This window comes from Ambystoma mexicanum, chromosome 4q (genome assembly GCF_040938575.1).
Source record: "Ambystoma mexicanum isolate Mex_15411 chromosome 4q, UKY_AmexF1_1, whole genome shotgun sequence".
Classification (NCBI taxonomy): Eukaryota; Metazoa; Chordata; class Amphibia; order Caudata; family Ambystomatidae; genus Ambystoma; species Ambystoma mexicanum.
In genome coordinates, this window is record NC_090928.1 from 1,235,785,792 (window position 1) to 1,235,808,450 (window position 22,659).

At 48.0% G+C, this 22,659-nt stretch overlaps 1 protein-coding gene across 2 annotated transcripts in view; it reads right to left on the reverse strand.

Moving 5' to 3' along the window:
* LOC138468306 (zinc finger protein 318-like) overlaps positions 1–22,659 on the reverse strand; it is a 616,069-nt gene that overhangs the window by 201,027 nt on the left and 392,383 nt on the right. The gene's annotated exons all lie outside the window — the stretch shown is intronic.

Consider the following 22,659-nt stretch of genomic DNA (forward strand, 5'->3'; position numbering starts at 1 on the left):
TGGAGAACCCCTGTCTTCCCTATCGCCACTCCCCTGCCCACCACCTTGAAAGTTTTCCAAACCATTCCACTGCTGTTGACGCTTCCCACGGTATGGTCAAAATAGTCGTCCATCATCTCTCTAATGTGTTCTTGGAAATCCCCATCCATTAGTGCCTCTGCCCCCCTCAATCTCCAAGTGGGTATGGGGGCCCCCTCTATATGTGTATGTCCATGTTGCTACCAGCGGGGCATGGTCAGATAGCATTCTTGCCTTGATATATATCCCTGTGAATTCTCAGAGACACTCCCTGGGCGTAAATAAGTAGTCTATGCGGGAGTATGTTCTGTGTGGGGCGCTATAGTGTGTGTATATCCCCTGGTGTTGGCATGTACCTTCCTCCAAAAGTCTTCCAGTCACAGCTGGTCTAAAGTCTTCTGTAGAGCTGTGGCCGGTGGGGCCAGCCTCCTCTGCTTGCCTTCAGATCGGTCTACCTGTGGGTTCAGCGTGCAGTTGAAGTCTCCTGCCCAGATGAATGACGCTTCTCTGTATGGGGCTAATCGAGGTGCAATTGTCCTTAAGAACTCTGTTGCATCGTGGCTAGGAGTGTATGTGTTTATCAGGCACACCTCTTTGTTCTCCTGGCTTCTGTGTACAATCACCATTCTGCCCTCCAAGTCCCTCTCTTGCCTTATCAGTTTAAAGTGCACTAGAGTACGTTGAGCTTTACATTTGTCCGCCCCATTTCTTAGCAATCTTAGTTTGGTTTTCGACCGGGTTAGGGAGAATTCTCAAAAATGTGATAATTCCCTTCACCTTAGAAACCCCACGCAACTTTGCTGGATTTTGAGGACTTGATTTTCTTTTACCTGGAAAGAGTTTGAGCCTTTTTTCCACTCTCATGTATTTTGATGTGTGTTTTACTCTTGTGTTCTTTGATTATGGAGTTTTAAGATAACTCCGTAGGCATCTGTTCATGTATGTTACACAGCACCCTCAGTGCAGTGACACAGGGATGTCTTTTTAGACTTCCCAAAGGTTTAAATACCTTTGCTGGGATAAACTACTGTTTCCCAGAAAAAGTAAGGTTAAATTGACTTTACTAGTCTTTTTAAAATTCCTAGACCAAGCACACACTATCTTCCTATAGAGTACTGGAGGGATTACCTAGTATTCCCCTGTGTCTAGAAACTCATGTAGCAGTCAAATGCTAACCTTTTCTATCGAAATGGCCGGTGGCAATGATTTTACAACGAACAACCATGATTTTTCCCCGACTACGAACACCGGTAGCTAAAAATGGCAAGAGCCATGTTTTTCAAGATGGTGCCTTAAACCCCTTTGTTTAAACAGGTCCTGGTCTTTTTTTATCACCATTTCTTTTTGGAAAGGTCCTTCTAGTGTATGTCTCTGCGTGCCAAACCAGGTTTGGTCCCTTTGTTTTCATGCCTTTGGTGGGCTTCAGGACTGAAGACCGCCTCTGGCGTCTGAGTGTCTTGGGTGGGCAGGAAGCTAGGGAGGTGCTGAGACTAACTCCCTGTGCTTAGTCTCCTAGGAGACCCAAAGGCACTCTGGCGTGATTGGCAGGCTGAATGTCCGGCAAGGACAGCCACCCTGCTGGGTGAATGGCAGCTAGGCTGGAATGAATGGGAGAAAACTGTTTAAAAAAGGCGAGTCTCTTGGACTGGAAAGCAGAGTCGACCACTGGAACAAAAGAACCAAAGACGAGCTGGAAGAAGACGACTGCTGCAACTCCTGGACCTTTGGTTTGCCCGGTGAAGCCCTGCTGCAGTTCCGAATTGCCAAGTTCATCTCGACAGAGAAGCCCCTTCAAGGGCGACTTCTTTATTTGAGTTGGTGGGACCAATCAACTCGTAAGCCACCTCGATACCATTCTCGGAGCTGGTAAGGATTAACCAGGGGAAGGACACCAGCTTGTGCGCTTGATGAACAGCTACTCGATCTGAAGTGACTCAATTTTGTCAGCGTTTTCTGACGATCTCGTGCAGTGCAGGAGTCCCCCAACGTCCTTCCTCTTGTCCTCACGACTGAGGCTCAAGAACAGTAGGATCTGCAGGAACTGCCGGGAATCAACGTCTTCAGCTGCATCTTTTGCTTCATATTAAGGTACTGTGCCAACCCGATTGAGAGAACGCCTCTTTCGTGGTGAAAGTTTGTGGAACTTTCCCAACTTGCAGGCCTAATCAGCTTGTGACCCAACATATGATTCTTTTCCGTACAAACTACTTCTGATAATTTTGGCAAAGACTTTACAGTTTACTTCAAGAACTTCTCTTTCCTATCCAAGACACTAGTCCATTGACTTTGGCCTATGCCTATTGAACTGAATCGAGTCCTCTAGTGCTCTAAAACTATTTGTACTCCCTAAGAAAGTATTTGTGATCTCTTCTGCTAACTTGTGCCTTCTTATTCCAATTGAAAGTAACTGAAATGCCATTTTGCTCCTATTTCAGGGGAGCATAATTTGTTCAGAAACTGATTGGTTTAATATTTAAGTGCGTTTGTGCATAATATTAAGTTGCCTCCTTCTAGTGAATGTTTTATAAATGATTGTGTAATAAATTAATAAGTGTTTTTAACCAAGAAACCTTGAGTGTAAGAGTACTTGAACCACTGTGATTGTAAGATCTCTGTGCAACCTCTTGTACTGCTCACATTCCCTCTTGACATAAGGCTGGCTGCTCAGCTCGCTACCACAAAACTGTGTAGTACAGACTTATATCAAAGGTTGGTTTTGCTCACACCTGTAGTCCTAATTGTATGTGGTGGTCCCAGAGGGTACTACATGCAATTCTGCCTAACAGGCCGTCAGATGAGTTTCTTCCAGCGTAGTGATTTATACGTTTGCCCTGTTCAGCCAGACATAGACCCGTAGTCTCTTGACGTAAGCATTTAGTCCCCTGACGTTCCAGGTAGCTAGGTCAGCTTTTTCTTGGCCCAGTTGGTTGCAGTATCCTGCGGCCCGTCTGTTCCCAAAGGGCTATATTTTGTCTTGTGTCTGCCGATGGGCATTCTCATTCTGTCCTTTGCTGGTTTCCCCTGTGCGGGGTGGGTCTGTCCATTCCCTTCCATGTTGGGTCTTGCTTCTGCGGGTGCCTTTAGGGTCCCCCGCTTTGCTGTACTTCCTTGGTTGCCTTTATCGGGGTATGTTTCGGTCTGCCTGTCACTTGCGCTTCGTCCATGTTGCTTGGTGCTTCTTCCTCCACGTGTGCCTTCTCTCAACCTACCTAATCACTCACTAACTGTTAACAAACGCCCAGCCACCCTCCCACTGCTCTGGCGTCGCCGTTTTCCTTGTGCCGCCCTCCTTCCCGCAGATGCACTCGCTACAGCAGGATGCCTCAAAACTGGCATTACGAGTTCTGTTCCTCTGTGGGGTGCCTGGTGGCAATTGGCGGTCAGCCCCAGGAGTTGTGCGGGCTCGCCCATCTAATTGCGGGTCCTTGTCTCTTTAAAGTAGCTTGTTCATCTTCGTCTCACTCTGTGCCTCGTCAGGGTGCATTTCTGTTGATTTGCTAGTTCCCCCCCTCTTGGTTGTGGGATTCCTTGTTGATCCATCCACTCTTGGGCATCGGCTGTGGTCTCAAAGATGTGTGACCTGTCATTTAGTTTGGCAGGGTGCAGTAGCATGAATTGCACACCGGTGGCCTAAAGGCGCTCTTTAGTCGGTCAAAACTGCGCCAGTTGCTTTTGCACTAGTTAATGTTAAAGGATATTTGTACTGCACACTATCACCACCGGAGCGGTGCTGTTGGGTAGATGGTTATTCCGGCAGCGTTTCTCGTTATCATCCACCCTTCCCTTGCAAATGTCAAGATCTTCTCCTTATCCTTGAAGTTCATGATCTTTGCAATCATGGGTCTTGGGGGTGGTCCCGGACGGGGTCTCCTGCTCAGAGCCCTATGTGCTCTCTCTACTGCAAAGCCCTGAGGTAAGTTCCCTGCCCCAACTTCTTGGAGCAGGAAGTATTCTATGTAATTTGTGGGGTCTCTGCCTTCCTTCCCCTTCAGCAGCCCCATTTTGATTTTTTTTCTTTTTTACCAAACTTGCCTTGGCGCAAAAGGGCACATTGGTGTGCCAATCTGGCCCCAGGGTGCCCAAACCTTACTGCCCCACCCACTGAGGGGCCTGTCTCCCAATTTTTACTGGCCCCCACCCCCCACTCCATTTGGGCGGCATGTTTCGGTGGGTGAGCCGAGTGAAATGTGCGGAAAATTGGGGTTTTTTGACCCCATTTCAGAATTTGATAGGGTTTCTGGGTAATGCATTCTGGGCCGATTTGAGCAAGTCAGACCTCTGCGGATTCCCACGGGTGTCCTCGTTTTGGAAATGCATGGGGTTCCCAGTTTTCCTTCGTGGCTTGGACACCAGAGGCCCATATCTGTATGGTGTGCCCGGCTGGAAAAATCGTGAAATTCAGCTGTCTGAAAAGACTTGGGGGTGTTTTCGGCTTTATCCTTGGCGCCTAGGTAGGTGCACCCACACATGCGAGGTACCATTTTCATCGGGACACCAGTGGGAACGCGGGAAGGTATGACATTTGTTGTTTTTGTGTGGTTTTCATAACGTCTCAACACATTTGCAGGTGCCCTTTGTCACACAACCCTTTTATTTCCCAAATGTGCCCTACATTTAATCGCTGCTTTAGGCATCATACACTTTTGTAACCTGCACAAGTCACCTACCCTTGAAAAGGTCTGCCTGTGCTCTTTCAAAAAATGTATGCTTGCCATTCCTCACCACATTGGTTTTCCTGATTTACACATGCTACGTACGTCTGATCAGTCCGTAAGCATAAAGCTCCTGTGTACCATGGCTCAGTGTTTGGCTTGTGGTATTGCTTGTTTTGTGAAACACTACAAAAAATGTGTGCTTTCCTAACTGCAAGAGTCGGGGGAATGTAGCGGAGCATTGTTTTTCTCAAAATTCATAGAAGCCATTGCCGTACCAGGCCAACCATGTCCACCACATACCTTTTTCTTCAGTCATTTCCCCGCTTTTTCACCAAACTATGGCATTTTCCCCTACCAAGTTGTTGCCCGACATGCGCAAATCACCCCTTCCTAAACAAAATGGCCAAAATCGCCTACCTCTCACAAAACGGTTGATAACCATATCAAAATATTTTCTTTCCGTTTCCACTCAACCTGTTCTTGAAAGCCAGGAAATTGGGGAATTCAGCACAGCAAACCATTTGTTCCTAGCTCTTACAAGGAAAAAACCACAGGCTTCTTTGTACATCATGTTATTGGCATTTTATGAAAAAACAAAAAATCTTTGCCCTTTTTGGTTATTTTTTCTCACCCCCCCTACAGCAACTTAGGATTCCTGGGTGGCGTTACGACCGCCTACATGTGGGGAAAAAAAGGGGCCAAATTTGGCCAAGATATCTCATGTAACAAAAAAGCTACAAGGCATTGAATGGTGACATACCGAAATCACCAAAAAAGGCCTTGGCACTGAGGGGGAAAACCCCATGGCACTTAGAGGCCTAAATGTTGGGACCATTAACCCTTTATGTGCCAGGGACAAGAGAAAGGATAACACTTCCGGGATAGAACATAGAAAAGGATCAACATTCTTTTCTCTGCACCAGTTGCAAAATTTTTTCCAACGGCAACGGTATAGAGATTTTGTTGCTGGCCTTCTTGCCGAAAGCAACACCTCCATGAAGTCATCTGGAAGGTCCCAATCCTCGTCTCTCAGCCTTTCAGACACCAAGCATGAAGGTTGAGTCTTGGCCTCTGGATGGATAACCTGGCCCTCCATTTGCAAGAGAAGGACCTCTCTCTGAGGAAGACGTAACGGAGGGCAGATGGACATGTCGAGAAGGTCTGGGTACCACGTTCTCCTGGCCCAATCCGGGGCAATTAGGTTCATGCGGTTTCCGAACCGTCTCAATCTCCCGATGACCTGAGGAATGACAGGAATCGGAGGGAACGCGTATAGTAGTGGGAAGTTCCACTCTACCACAAACGCGTCGCCCTAGGGCTCCTCTCGGGGTAAATTCCCTTGAACAATACTTTTCGCACTTCCGATTGATTCCGGTCACAAACAAGTCTACTTGGGGGGTTCCCCAAAGGGTGAAGATCTCCTGAAGGACTTCCTGAGCCAGTTCCCACTCGTGGGACACCATGCTCTTGCCTGCTCAGAGCGTTCGCCGTCATATTCTCCTCCCCGGCTAGATGAACTGCCGTTAAGGAGATTCCATCTTGAATTGCCCAATACCAGAGCCGCATTGCCTCTCTGCACAGAGGTAGTGACCCTACACCACCTCTTTTGTTTAGATAATGCATGGCCACTGTGTTGTCCGTCATTATCAGGATATTATATCCTCTGATAGATGGCAGAAAAGCCTTCAGCGCTAGTCTAATTGCTCTCAGCTCTAAAAGGTTGATGTGTAGTTTGGACTCCGATGGAGACCAACGACCGCTGATTGTCAGATCGTTGGCATGAGGCTCCCTACCCCATGAGTGAAGCGTCAGTCACTACTGTAATCTCCAGCTATGGTTGCTAAAAATGTTCTCCTTTTAGGATGTTCTCTGTGCAAGTCCACCACGGAAGATCCTGCCAAAGCTTGTTTGGAATCTGAAGGAGATCCATCATTTGACCAGAGAACTGGGACCATTGAGTCTTTAGAGCCCATTGAAGGGATCTCATCCTCAGGCGTGCCTCTGGCACTAGGAAAATGCTGGATGCCATGGGTCCGAGCAACCTTAAGAAGTCGTAGTCCTGGAGATTTTGAGCATTTTGGAATTTGGATACCATCTGAAGAATGTCTTGAGCCCTCGACTTGGGAGGAGAGTTCTTTCTCAAGGATGTGTCTAATACAGCCCCTATGTACTGGAGCTGTTGGGAAGGTGTCATTTGTGACTTCTTGAAATTGAGGGAGAAGCCCAGTCTGTGGAGGAAGTGGCAGGTGACTTTCAAATGATCCAGGGCTTGTTCGGCAGAACTTGCCCTTATCAACCAATTGTCCAGGTTGGAGTAGATGTGAATCCCCCCTCTCCTGAGGTGCGCTTTCACCACTACCATTAACTTGGTGAAAACCCTCGGGGTGGAGGTCAACCCGAATGGCAGGACTCGAAACTGATAGTGTGAGTCGCCAACTACAAACCTCGGGTATTTTCTGTGCTTGAGATGAATTGGCACATGAAAATAGGCATCCTGGAGGTCCAATGACACCAACCAATCCTGAAGCTGAAGGGCCTGAAGGATCTGAGAGAGTGACCATCTTGAACTTGTCCTTCCTGAGGAACTTGTTGAAGCTCCTTAAGTCCAAGATGGGTCTCAGTCCTCCATCCTTTTTGGGAATAAAAAAATACGGGGGGAGTACCATCCCTTGTTCCTTTCCGCTACAGGTACTGGTTCTATAGCACCCTTCTCTAGCAGAGTTAAGACTTCCTGCTGTAGGAGCGGATCTGGAACATTCAAAGAGTGTCTCCCTGGTGGATTGCTTTGAGGTTGCATTAGAAAAGGAAGGCATTAACCTTAGGCTATTATTTCTAGAGCCCAAACATATGAAGTAATGGCTCACCATTCTTGCAGATGACATGAGCACTGCCTCCCACAGGCGTCTTGTGTTGCAAGTCCTCAAAGTGGTTTTGTGGCGGTTGCTGCGGCCGCTGATGGTAAAGAGGCTGCAGCTGGGGATGGCTTTGCACGTTTTCCTCGTTCACCACGAGTGGCTTTTTTCTGCCCTCTGACTCGCCATTCCTCTCGCCTTTAATATGAGGAGTAATAACAATAGGATCTCACCTCCAAGATTGTCCTGATGCATGAAAAGGATGAGGTCGCCCAATAGCAGCTCCTAAAGATTTGGCAGCCGCTTTTGAGGTCTGCCACCTCTCAAGGCTCTCGTCAGCCTTGTTGCCAAAAAAGGTGAGACCCGCCAAAGGGCATGTTCAAAAGATGGGTTTGCACGTCCGGTGCAAAACCCGACTTTCGCAACCACACAAATCTGCGCATTACCGTGCTAGTGGCCATGGACCTGCTCACACTATCTGCAGTGTCCAACCCAGACTGAAGGGATTCCTGCATGGCCTCCTTTCGATCTCTAACAATGGCTAGGAATCCTTCCTTTTCATCCCCTTCTTGTATGTGCTCCGCCGCCATTGCAATGCACTCCCGCAGAGTGTACGAAAATGTTGCCAAGGGACATGTGGAGTTGGCTGATTTTAACGCCATACTCCCAGCTGAAAATACCTTGCGCACCAAACCATCCACACACTTGTCGTCCCTATCCGGAGGGATGGAAAGGTACGCCACCTTATTTGAAGCTGTGGCTGCCTGGACCTCCAGACTCTCGGGAGTAGGGTGTTTCGACAGATAGCCGGGGTCGCTACTGGAAGGGCGGTATTTTGAAGTGAGGGACTTATTCACCGGAGGAATAGAGTCCGGGGTCTCTGAATTTTTGGCCACCCTATTTTGTAAGGCTACATGGAAGGGTAAAATCAGATCTTCGGTGGGACCATGATCCAATATATCGGTCAAATCATCTTGGATGAACTGAGTTGGTGGTCTAGCCCATCCTAATATTCAACCACCTGTGTCATGTATTGCCTGTATGAGGGATTGGCATGTTCCCCTGGTTCTGGCCTGCCAAAATCTCTTTAATCAATTCCACTTGCATTATGCAAGGTTTCCACCAGATCCCTCATCCGGCTTCCTCAGAAATCAGGCCTTCTGGGACATTTGGGGTGCCATATTCCAGTCCAAAAGGATCATCCTCCTCCTCCTCAGACCTCTCCTGTTCTTCAATAATTGAAGTTAAGGATTTGAAATATTCTTTTCTCGGAAGAGGTTTAAAAACCTTTTCTGGGAGAGGTGTATCAGTGGAGCCTGAAGGCTTTACAGCCTTTGCAGCCTTTTCTTTTGCTGTTATTTTGACAGCTTCTGGCTGAATTGGAGCCTTTGGGACATTTGGCGCCGAGGGCTTCGGGGACGGCGCCGATGAAATAGTGGTCGTCGATGGAACTGGCTTCGAGGCGCTCTTCGAAGGCTCACCCTTCAAGGTGCGCCGGGTTCCGGACGGCATCTGTGACCTCGAACGGTCGACTCGACTTGAGCGGTCTTTTTCGCTCGGCGTCCTGGAGGGTTCCCCTTCCTTTCTCCTTCGATCACCTGGGCTCGAGGGCGCGCAAGTGTCGGAAGGGTAACGCTCCCGGCCGGCTTCCGAAGAAGGCGCGGACCGAGGCTTAGCCTTTTCAAACAACTCCATCATTTTTATTCTAAATGCTTCCCATTCTTCGGTTGAAGGATGTTTTGTGGGGCATTGCATTCCTTTGGGGGATTCGTCCGAGGACGAGGTGGAAAGGGACTGGTGGCATCTTTTCTTTTACGTCGACGAGTGGTATGAATCATTTCGGGACCTAGACCAATACTTTTGCCTTTCGCGTCAAGGAGATTCCCCCTCATGGGACCTCAACTCAACGCTAGAGGCTTTTTTCGGTCGGGTTTTCAGCCTACCTGCAGTTTTCCTTTCCTCTCTCACAAGGCCTTCGCAGTCATTGCCTGACACTTCGTACAGGTCTCCATGTCGTGGCCTTCACCGAGGCAGCGCAGACATTCTCCGTGCGGGTCCGTGATGGACATTTTTGAACCGCAGGATTTACACCTTTTGAACCCCGAACGCGGGGTAGTCCCGGTCGACGACAAGGACATTATCGAATATCTTCTTCAGTAACTGCGTCACAGAACTACTCGAGGCGCGCCTAGTCTCCGAAGCAACATGTTCTGTGTAAAAACGGAACTGAAGCCAACGGCCCCCACGCGTGCTACTTGTATACCCCATGATGTCACCCTCTACGGAGGCCTCTGAGGGACCTCGACTCGACGAAATCAACACACAGCACCCTCTGCCGAGAAAAATTTAAACTGGATGGAATACATCTAAGATGAGGAATACGTTGGAGGACACAATCCATTCTAAGAACAAGTTACTTACCAACTGGTAACGTTCTTTTGATTGGATGTTCCTCCAACGTATTCCACATCGTTGACATGTAATGTCCACAGCTGTGTACTTGGAAACTTTTTCAGCAGAGGGTGTCCTGCGTCGATGGCGTCAGGTCCATGTCCCTCGAAGGCCTCCGTCGAGGGTGACGTCACCAGATGTTATAAATCGGACGCACAGCACCTGTAGCCCCAGTTTATGTTTTTTCCTCCATAACATGTAACATACACATATCAAATGTCTGCTTGACTGCACAAAGCCTTGCGGAAACGTAAACTGCAATCGCATAGGAAATTCTCCAGAGGGGCAGGCTGGGAGGGCGATGTGGAATATGTAAGAAGAGCATCCAATTGAAAGAACGTTACCTGTTGGTAAGGAACTGGTTCTTCGAATGGATTGTGTCCTCCAACGTATTCCACATCTTTGACAAACTCCCAAAGTAGTACTAGAAAATGGAGAAGGGAAAGAATTTAAATTACCCAATCAGCAGAATAAAGAACCGCCTTACCAAAGGCCATATCTTGAGCATGGATTGTATCCTGGGAGTAATGTTTAACAAAGGTGTGGATAGAAGGCCATGTGGCTGCATCACAAATGTTCCTAATAGGAAAACCCCCGCTGCAGGGCAGTGGAAGTAGCCACGCCCCTCGTGGAATGAGCTTGCAACCCTTCAGGAGGGTCCTTGCCCACCAAAAGGTAACATTCAGTTAATCCACCTGGACAAGGTCTGTTTTGTAACAGCCTGGCCCAATCAATGACCAGTATACCCCACAAAGAGTTGATCGTCCCCCTCTGACCCTGGACATCCTAAAAATATAAAAGCTTGGAGCTCTCCTAGGATCCAATTTATGGAGTTGTGCCTCTTCCTTACCAGGATGAGGAGGAGGATAGAAAGGAGGAAGAACCACTTTCTGGCGCAAATGATATTCAGACACAACCTTAGGTAAAAAGGAAGGACGTACCCTCAGTACAACCCTATCCTTGTGGAACACAGTAAAGGGCAGCTTAGATGAAAGTGCCTGCAATTCACGCAACTCTGCGAGCGGAGGTAACCGCAACCAACCAAGGACACAGTCTTGAAAGACAATCTCAAAGGACAAGCGTGCAAAGGTTCAAACGGAGCACCCATGAGGAATTTCAAAACCAAATTCAGATCCCAAACTGGCCCCTGGAAAGGGGACGGCGGGAACACATTAGTGAGTCCTTTAAAAATTGTAGAAACCAAAGGAATCTTAAAATAAGAACATTCTTCAGACGAGCGCTTGAAGATAGACAGCATCGCAAGATAACCTTTAATGGTACCCACTTGAAGGCCCCTGTGGGCCAAAGAAAGCAAGAAAGACATCACCACAGGAATGGAACACTGAAAAGGATTAACATTTTGTTCCCTGCACCAGCCGCAAAACGTACGCCAACGTTACAGGGATTTTGTTGCTGGCCTCCTGGCTGAAAACATCACACGCCATCCAGCTCTAAGAGGTTGATGTGGAGTTTGGACTCCGACAGAGACCAAAGACCTATGGCGGTCAAGTAGTCAGCATGAGCTCCCCATCCTGTGAGGGAAGCATCCGTCACTACAGTCACCTCCGGCCAGGACTGCCAAAACAACCCCCCCTTCATCAGGTTCCCTCCGTTGGCCCACCACAGAAGGATCCTGGGAGACCAAGATTGGAACCTGAACGGGATCCGACATCTTGCCCGAGAACTGCAACCACTGCATCTTGAGGACCCATTGCAGGGATCTCATCCACAGCCTGGCCTCTGGCACCAGAAAAATGCATAATGCCATGAGGCCGAGCAACCTTAAGAATGAGAAAGCGGGAGACTGGGCATGTTGAAACTTGTCCACCATCTGCACAATGGGATGAGCCCTTACCTTGGGAGGCGAGCACTTCCCAAGGACATGTCCAACACAGCCCAATGTACTGGAGCTGTTGGTAAGGTGTCAGATGAGACTTCTTGAAATTGAGGGAGAAGCCCAGCCTGTGGAGGGAGTGGCAGGTGAGACCGAATTGATCCAATGCTTGCTCGGGAAAACGCGCACGGATCAGCCAGTCGTCCAGGTAGGGGTAGACGTGAATCCCCCCCCCCCTCGCCTGAGATACGCTGCCACCACCACCACCATTAGCTTGGTGAAGACCCTCGGGGCGGAGGTCAAACTGAATGGCAGGACCTGAAACTGAAAGTGCGAGTTGCCAGCCGCAAACATCAGGTACTTTCTGTGCTTGGGATGAATCAGCACATGAAAGTAAGCACCCTGCAGGTTCAGAGACACTAACCAATCCTGAGGTTGAAGGGCCTGGAGGACTTGAGAAAGAGTGACCATCTTGAACTTGTCCTTCTTGAGAAGTTTGTTCAACCAATGCACGCCCAGGATGGGTCTCAATACCCCGTCTTTCTTTGGAATCAAAAAATATTGGGAAACACCTTGCATGCCCAACCGTCAAAGCCTTTGTCGTCCCTATCAGGAGGGATGGTAGGGTGTGCTGCCTGCCTCGAGGTGGCCGTAGCCGTCTGAACCACCAAACTCTCGGGAGTGGGTGGGTGGGATGAAAGGTAGCTGGGGCCGCTACCAGAAGGGCAGTATTTCTTAGTTAACGATTTGTTAACTGCCAGAAGAGATTCCGGGGTCTGCCAAGCTGCCACCACCCTTTTCTGCAAGGTCAAGTGAAAAGGTAACACTGGGTCAGAGGATGGACCTTGGTCCAAAATATCTGTCAAGTCATCCTGAACAAAAGTTTCAGGAGTGGTGTACCAACCAAGATATTCCGTGATCCTAGCCATCAGTCTCCAGTAGGATGACTCAGCATGAGTCCCAGGCTCAGGCCTGCCAAACTCCACCTCAGGAGAAGTGTCTAGGCCACTGGCATCATGAAGAGATTGCCTCAACACTTCCAACTGACAATCAACAGAAAAGACAGGAGCCATATCAGGCTCAACAGTGTCAAAATCTACATCTGACCTCTCCTCCTCCTCATAGATGTCACCCAGAGGGAGTTAAAAATCCTGTCTTGGGACAGCTGAGGGTCTGGAGTCCTTAACAGGCCTTACGGATTTGGAAGTAGTCGTCCTAGGAGGATCCACCACACCAGGGACTCCCGACGGTAAATCCTGGCCAAAAGGCCCCTAAGGCATCGAGAAAGGTGCCGACGGCTGGTACGAAGACAAAGCTTAGATGTCCGTATCTGTCGGACAGAGTGCTGATGGAGTCGACGCCAACCTTGAGCCCTTAGCAGGTTTCTGTGTTCTCTCTGGGGACGAGGACCGAGACCTGGAAGCACGTCTCTTGCGACCATCCTGAGCCTTGTCTGAACGGGACCTAGAAGGTTCCTGATGAGGATCGCGCCGAGGACCCGAGCTTGAAGGCACACAAGCCATGGATCGAGACCGTTCCTTGCCGGCTTCGTCAGAAGGTGCCGACGGAACTGTGCCCTGCGATTGAAAAATCGCAAACATCTGCTCCTTGAAGGCAGCACATTGCTCCGGAGTCGAGGACTTTGTTGGACAGGCCACTTTCCTGGTGGTGCCATCCTCCGAGTAAGATGAGGAAGGCGACCGGTGACGGCGCTTCCTAGAATGGCGGGAACCACTCTGGGATCTAGACTCCTCGGACTCCTTCCGACACGGAAAGTCGCCCCCTCGAGTCATCGTTTAGCTAGTGTACACGTGGCATTTGCCAATTTAAAAGCCGTACTCTCCGCAGACAAAACTTTGTTAGCCAAAGCATCAGAACGCTTGTCATCTCTGTCAGTGGGGATACTTGGATATGCATTTTGTTTGGATGTAGAAGTGGCAGTCTGAACTACCAAACTTTATGGAGTCAGATAATAGGGGTCACTGCTCGACGGTTCGTACTTGTCAATTTTTGTATTCACTGCCGGAATTAACTCCAGTTGCTCTCAGTTGGCATTCACTCGCCTTTGTAGGGCTACATGAAAGAAAAGGGTCCTCCTGGGGTCCCTTATCTAGAATATCCATGAGGTCGTCCTGTTCAAATAGAGGTGCAGGTTTACTCCAACCCAGATATTCTACAACCCTGCACATCAGTTGTCTGTAGGATTCATCAGCATGGTCTGAGGGATCTGGTCTTTCAAACTCAATTTCTGGGGAAGTGTCCAACCCACTTGCAGTCTGTAGAGTTTCTTGAAGATTTTGTATTTTTGATTGCTCAGAGATCAAGCCTTCTGGGACCACTGGTGTCCCATACTGGAACCCAAACGGACAGGATTCATCCGAAGATGGCCCAACATCCTCAGACATTGAGGAAAGTGACTCAAAAAAGTCGTCCCTTGGCAGTGGGGTGTACGTTTTCTCAACATCCTTTGAGGGCTTTGTAAAGTGCGTCGACAATGGCGAAGACTTCGACGACGTTGACGGCTTCGAAGGCTGTGGCGTCGAGGACTTCTTGGATACGGACGCCGGGCATTTTGGTGCCGACAGCGTGGATGACTATTTTGGAAGGAATCTTTTCTCTACTCAACGGATCCTCTGAGGGTTCCCAAGGAGTTTTCTCCTGGGCACCCGAGAAAGAGGGTGCTCAGGTTTTGTCCTTTGCCTTCTTTCTGTCGTGTTTGTCGACATGCGCATGGCTCTCATCTCTCTTCGAGGGGGCCAAGGCCGCATTCTCAAATACTTAGAGAATTTTAAGTCTGAATCTCTCCCATTCAGCCGGAGAGGCCAATTTGGCCGGACAAGTGACCGTTCCGGTGAGGAACTCGAAGACACCCATCTATGGTGCCTTTTCTTCAAACATTGTGGGGGCCATGACAAGTGGTGAGAACCACTGCGGAATCGAGAACTTTCAGCTTTTTTACGATTAGGAGAGTCGTCTCTCGACTCAGAGGGTCGCTTTTTCGACAGTCGTCGAAGGGGATTTATGCGACCTACCTGCAGCCAACATCCCTCTACGCTCTTTCACGGCTTTCGCTGTCATCGATAGGCAGGACCCACACTCTGATGTTAAATGAGTGGATCCTAAGCAGCTGACACCCAATGGGGGTCTGTAAGGGACATTTAGCCCCGCAGTTGTGACATTTTTTTGAACCCTGTTCTCGGAGTCTATGCCGACGATGATGCCATTTTCACTGAATTCAAAAGGTTTTTTGTCAAGGAACCGAAGCTTGCCGATCTTGCGAAGTGATGGCTCTTGCGGAAAAACAGAACTGAAGCCAACGGTCGCTGCATGTGATATATGCGATGACTTAGACATCGAGATGAAGGCCTTCGAGGGACATCCAAGTCGACAGGCATCGACGCGCAGCACCCCATGCTGGAAAAACTTTCCAAAGCAGCTAAAGCGGGCTAGGCGGATATCATAAGATGAGGAATACGTGGGAGGATACAATCTATTTGAAATATATTTATGAGTGCAACGTAACAACCTAGAAACTGGACAACGAGGAGCGTCACAATGCGCATGTGAGAAAGGAGATTTGTCATGAGGGAAATGTAAAAATCTGTATGCCGTGTGCTTGTTTCATGAAATGGTTAAACTCTGGAGTGAGGGTTTGCGAGGCTTAGTGACTGAAAAAGAAATGGTTTGCCAAGGATTGAAGGACATAGGAAGGGTAGATGCACCAATAATCACATGGTCATACACAGACAGGCCCAGGGTTTTTATGACTTGGCAGTATCGCGTAAAGGAGATGCAATCCTTTAAGTGCATGGGTGCTTGTTATTTTATTGTTCATGGGAATCCGTCCATTTGCTTTTGGCCAGCAATAAACCTGGGGTGAAGGCACGACCGAGGCCAGAGTTGACTGAAACATTGGGTTTCAATTATTTTCTCAGATTGTGTCCGGAGGTCATGCATGCTGAATTGATAGTCATTTAGATTAGACAGTTCTAGGGACGCCAACAAGTTTGGATGGGTGAGAAATGTATTACCAGTTCAAAGGAAGAACAAGTTACTTACCAACTGGTAACGTTCTTTCGATTGGATGTTCCTCCAACGTATTCCTCATCTTTGATGCTATTCCATCCAGCTCAGCTGCTTCCGAATTTTTTTTTCGGCAAAGGGCGCCGTGTGTCGTCGAGTCGATGGTCCCTCGAAGGCCTCCGTCGTGGGCGACGTCATCGGGTGTAAGAAGCATGCGCGGCAACCGTTTGCCTCAGTTCTGTTTTTCCCCCTCTTTTGTTATTGATTTACACTATGCAGACTGTGTCGGTAGACAGGTACTTTGCCTTGCGAGAGTTGGAGTGGCAATAGCCCGGGAAAAATCTACAGAGGGGTAGGTTGGGAGGGCGATGAGGAATACGTTGGAGGAACATCCAATCGAAAGAACGTTACCAGTTGGTAAGTAACTTGTTCTTCTAGTGGATTGTGTCCTCCAACGTATTCCTCATCTTTGATAGACTCCCAAAGCAGTAAGGATAATCCTTATGGAGGAGGGATTACATTTTTTTTTTTGATGGCCGCCGAGTATAGAACTGCTCTGCCAAAATTTAACTCCTTAGATTGGGGAAGCATCTAGGTTGTAGAATTTTGAAAAAGTATGCAGCGATGACCAAGTCGCTGCTTCACAAATGGACTTTATAGGAGCACCTCTTTGCAGGGCTGTAGACGTAGCAATGCCCCTGAATGAATGAGCCCTTAAACCTTCTGGTGGGTCTTTCCCCGCCAGTCTGTAGCATTCTGAAATGCAAAGGACAATCCAACTTGATATGGTCTGTTTTGTTACTGATTGACCCAATCTTTTTCCCTTGTAGCCAATAAACAGTTGGTTATCCAATCTAAGCCTAGATAGCCTAGAGATATAAAAGCTTAAAGCTCTTTTTGGATCCAACCTGTGGAGTCTTTCCTCCTCCTTACTAGGATGGAGTGGAGGATAGAAAGTCTGTAACACAATTTTTTGATTTAAGTGAAACTCAGATACCACTTTTGGCAAAAAAGAGGGTTTGACCTTCAAAACACCTCTGTCATTATGGAACACTGTATAGGGTGGCCCAGAAGACAGTGCCTGCAATTCGATCACTCTTCTTGCAGATGGTAAGGCAACTAGAAAAGCAGTTTTCAATGTTAGCAATCTCAATGGGCACGTGTGCAGCGGTTCAAAAGGAGCACACATTAAGAATTTTAAGACCAAATTGAAATCCCAAATCAGTACTTGAAATGGGTGAGGAGGAAACACATTAGTGAGTCCTTTTAAGAATTGTATTATCAAAGGAATTTTGAAGTAGGATCATTCTTCCGACGAGCGCTTGAAGATGGAAAGCACAGCAAGGTAACCTTTTATTGTTCCAATATTCAGACCTCTATGCGCTAGGGTCAGAAGGAAAGATAGTACTTCCGGGATAGAACATAGAAAAGGATCGACATTCTTTTCCCTGCACCAGTTGCAAAACCTTTTCCAACGGCAACGGTATAGAGACTTTGCTGCTGGACTTCTTGCCGAAAGCAACACCTCCATAACGTCATCTGGAACACCTCCATAACGTCATCCAATCCCTGTATCTCAGCCTTTCAGATACCAAGCATGATGGTTGAGCGTTTTGACCTCTGGGTGGAGAACCTGACCTTCCATTTGAGAGAGAGAAGGTTCTCTCTCTGAGGAAGACGTACTGGAGGACAGATGGACATGTCTAGAAGGTCCGGGTACCACGTTCTCCTGGCCCAGTCTGGGGCAATTAGGATCATGCGGCTCCCGAACCGTCTCAACCTCCTGATGACCTGAGGAATGACGGGAATAGGAGGGAACGCATACAGTAGTGGGAAATTGCACTCCACCACGAACGCGTCCCCTAGGGCTCCTCTCGGGGGAAATTCCCTTGAGCAATCCTTTTTGCACTTTCGGTTGGTACCGGTCACAAATAAGTCTACCTGAGGGGTTCCCCAAAGGGCAAAGATCTCTAGAATGATTTCCTGAGCCAGTTCCCATTCGTGGGACACAGTGCTCTGCCTGCTCAGAGCATCTGCCGTCATATTCTCTTCCCCGGCTAGGTGAACTGCCGTTAAAGAGATTCCTTCTTGAATTGCCCAATACCAGAGTTGCATTGCCTCTCTGCACAGAGGTAGTGACCCTACACCTCCTCTTTTGTTTAGATAATGCATGGCCACTATGTTGTCCATCATTATAAGGACATTCTTCCCTCTGACAGATGGCAGGAAAGCCTTCAGCGCTAGTCTGATTGCTCTCAGCTCCAAAAGATTGATGTGTAGTTTGGACTCCGATGGAGACCAGTGACCACTGATTGTCAGATCGTTGGCGTGAGCTCCCCACCCCTTGAGTGAGGCATCCGTCACTACTGTGATCTCCGGCCATGGTTGCCAAAAAGGTTCCCCTTTTAGGATGTTCTCTGTACAAGTCCACCATAGAAGGTCCTGTCGAACCTTGTTCGGAATCTGGAGAAGATCTGTCATTTGACTTGAGAACTGGGACCATTGCGTCTTTAACGGCCACTGAAGGGATCTCATCCTCAAGCATGCCTCTGGCACCAGGAAGATGCAGGATGCCATGAGGCCGAGCAACCTTAAAAAGTCATAAACCTGGAGATTTTGGGCATTTTGGAATTTGTAAACCATCTGGAGAATGTCTTGAGCCCTCGACTTGGGAGGCGAGCTCTTTCCAAAGGATGTGTTTAATACAGCTTCTATATACTGAAGCTGTTGGGAAGGTGTCATTTGCGACTTCTTGAACTTGAGGGAGAAGCCCAGTTTGTGGAGGAAGTGGCAGGTGACTTTCAGATGATCCAGCGCTTGTTCGGCAGAACATGCCCTGATCAACCAATCGTCCATGTAGGGGTAGACATGAATCCCCCCTCTCCTGAGGTGCGCTGCTACCACTACCATTAACTTGGTGAAGACCCTTGGGGCGGAGGTCAATCCGAATGGCAGGACTCGAATCTGATAGTGTGAGTCGACAACCACGAACCTCAGGTATTTTCTGTGCTTGAGATGAATCGGCACATGAAAATAAGCATCCTGGAGGTCCAATGACACCAACTAGTCCTGAAGTTGAAGGGCTTGAAGGATCTGAGAAAGGGTAACCATCTTGAACTTGTCCTTCCTGAGGAACTTGTTCAAGTTTCTTAAGTTCAAGATGGGTCTCAATCCTCCGTCCTTTTTGGGGATAAAAAAATATGGGGAGTACCATTCCTTGTTCCTTTCCGCTGCAGGTACTGGTTCTATAGCACCTTTTTCCAGCAGGGTTAGAACTTCCTGCTGTAGGAGCGGATTCGAAGACTTCAATGGGTGTCTCCCTGGTGGATTGCTTTGAGGTTGCGTTAGAAAAGGAAGGCAGTAACCTTGGGCTTTTATTTCTAAGGCCCAAACATCTGAAGTAATGGCTTGCCATTCTTGCAGTTGTTGTGACAGCCTGCCTCCTACAGGTGTCTTGTGATGCAAGTCCTCAAAGTGGTTTTGTGGCGATTGCTGCAGCCGCCGATGGCAAAGAGGCTGTAGCTGGAGCTGGCTTTGCACGTCTTGCTCGTCCACCGCGAGTGGCCTTTCTTTGGCCCCTTTGACTGGCCATTCCTATCGCCTTTCCATATGAGGTGTAGTAACAATAGGATCGTCCCCTCCAAGTTTGATTTGTCGTACGAAAGGACTGAGGTTGCCTGATAGCAGTTCCCAACGATTTGGCAGCGGCCTTTGAGGTCTGAAACCTCTCAAGGCTCTAGTCAGCCTTGCTGCCAAAAAGGTGAGACCCGTCAAAGGACATGTTTAGAAGATGGTTCTGCACGTCCGGTGCAAAACCTGACTTCCTTAACCATGCAAATCTATGCATTACCGTGCTAGTGGCCATGGCCTGCTCACACTATCAACAGTGTCCAAACCAGATTCAAGGGATTCCTGCAAAGCTTCCTTTCCATCTCTAACAATGGCTAGGAATTCTTCCCTTTCTTCCCCTGCTGGTATGTGCTCCACCGCCATTGCAATACATTCGCAAAGAGTGTACGAAAACTTTCTCAAGGCACAGGTGGAGTTGGCTGATTTTAATGCCATGCTCCCGGCTGAAAATACCTTCCTTGCCCAGCCATCCACACGCTTATCGTCCCTGTCTCGAGGGATAGACGGGTATGCAAGTTTGTTTGAAGCTGTGGCTGCCTGTATAACTAATCGTTCTGGAGAGGGATGCTTAGACAGATAGCTGGGGTCGCTAGTGGCAGGGCAGTATTTTGAGCTAAGGGATTTATTCACTGGAGGAATAGAATCCGGCGTCTCCCAATTTTTGGCCACTCTATTTTGTAAGGCCACATAGAAAGGTAGAATTGGGTATTCAGTAGGACCATGGTCCAATATGTCTGTAAGATCATCTTGGACAAATTGGGCTGTAGGCCTGGCCCAGCCCAAATAATCCACAACCTTAGTCATATACTGACGATATGATGGATTAGCATGTTCACCTGGCTCTGGTCTACCAAATTCGTTCTCTGGGGACGTATCAATACCACTTGCATTGTGTAATGATTCCACCAAATCCTTCATCTTGCTTTGCTCTGAAATCAGTCATTCAGGAACATTTAGAGTACCAAATTCAAGGCCAAAGGGAACATTTTCTTCATCAGATCTTTCTTGTTCCTCAATAATTGAGGTCAAGGATTTGAAGAACTCCTTCCCAGGTAAAGGCTTAAAAACCTTCTCTGGGGTGGTATAGGAGGAGTGCTACTGGGTCCTGAATGCAAACCAGGTGATTTTTCCTTTTCTCTATTCCTAGCTGATCTTGTCGAGCTGGAAGTTTCGGCGTCGATAACTTCGACGTATTATCCGACTTCAACAGCGTTGACTTCAAGGGCGTCGAGGCACCCTTCAAGGACTTGCCCTTCGAGGTGTTCGGTCTCAGACGGTGTCAGTGACCTCGATTGGTCAACTCGAGTGGCGTTTTCGCTCGAAGTCCTAGAAGGTTCTCTAGCCTTCCTCTTTCGATCACCCGGGCTCGAGGGCGTGCGAGTGTCGGAGCAATGGCGCTCCCGGCCGACTTCCGAGGAAGGCGCAGACGAAGGCTTCGCTTTGTCAAAAACCTCCAATATTTTCATCCTAAAAGCTTCCCATTCTTCGGATGATGAATGTTTTGTGGGACATTTCATCAGTTTTGTGGATTCGTCCGAAGACGAAGTGGAGGGGGATCTATGGTGTTGTTTCTTCGATTTTTTTGTCAAAGACGACAAGCGATGGGAATCGCTTCGGGACCCCGACCGATGCCTTTCGCGTCGAGGAGATTTCTCCTCACGGGATCTCGACTCAACGCTAGAGGCTTTTCGGTCGGATTTACGACCTACCTGCAGTTTTCCCCTCCTTTCTCGTAAGGCTTTCCCCGTCATCGATTGACACTTCATGCAGGCTTCCATGTCGTGGCCCTCTCCAAGGCACCATAAACACTCTCGGTGCAGATCGGTAATTGACATTTTTGAGCCGCACAATTTACATTTCTTGAAACCCGATTTCGGGGTCGTGGTCGACGTGGATATTTTGTTATTTATCTTTTCTTCACAGAACTCGAGGCGCGCCGATTCTCCGAAGCAACGTACACTGCGGAAAAACAGAACTGAGGCAAACGGGCGCCGCGCATGCTACTTATACACCCGATTAAGTCACCCTCGATGGAGGCCTTCGAGGGACCATCGACTCGATGACATCGACGCACGGCGCCCTCTGCCGAAATATTTTTTCTGAAGCAGCTGAGCTGGATGGAGTAACATCAAAGATGAGGAATACGTTGGAGGACACAATCTACTCGAAACACATTTACTCTCTTCCTCCCCATATTGTTTGAAGTATCCTTGCAAACCATGTGCAGTCACGTCTGGGTTGAGAAGGTCCAGCTGGAACTTCTAATAAGTTATGTTTATATTTAAACGTGTAACTATGTGATGCCACAACCCATCACGACAAATCCTAAAAAAGGGGGTGTGCTGTTCACGTGAGCTGAAGTTGTTAGTTAAGATAATTGAGACCAATAAGAATGGTGGAATTGGAGAAGATTGGATTTCCTTTGTATATGTTTTGACCAATCATGTCTGGGGTGGAGGAGTTTGTAATAAAGGGCATGTGAGTTTAACCGTTGCAAACAGTGTGCCATAGTGTATATAATAAATAACTATGTTAACGAAGATAAGTGTACCAGTGTTTTCTTTAGACTAAGTGTATGCTCAGAGTTCGTTGTAACGCACTACAGCCCTCCTCCCTCCTTAAGAGTAAGCTTGGCAGCTTGCCCTTCTACCAAACCCATGTGCGGTTCAGGCCAAACCTAAGGGGTGCAACACTGTTCATCCAAGGTGGGCTTTCGTAAACTCTGTCACAGACAGTAACCTTTGTGAAAATCCCCAACACTATTTTGATTAGATTTATAAAACAAAGTACTGACCTGCTAATGTACATTTATTCTTTGTGCATTCAAAAATAGTACATTTCTTGCAACATACTTCATGGACATTCTAATACTATATGCATGTGTGTAACGGATTACCACCCTACTCCCTGTCTAAGAGCAAAGTATTCAATGCTCAGCCTACTTACACTCTTAGTCTTATCTCCCATCACACTCCCCTCTCACCCCCTTCTAAGCCTTGGCTAAAGTGGTTCAACATTTGGAGCACTGCTTAAAGCAAGGGGTACTCAGCAGACTGAGCAAAGGCAGGTAGATTAATCCCAAAAACCTGCCAGCACAAAGAAGCACACCTTTTACTGTGTGTGGAACATTTAGCATCATTTCCATCTTAATAAGATCAGTGCATATTAAAAAAAAAAGTTTTCAATATTAGAAGAA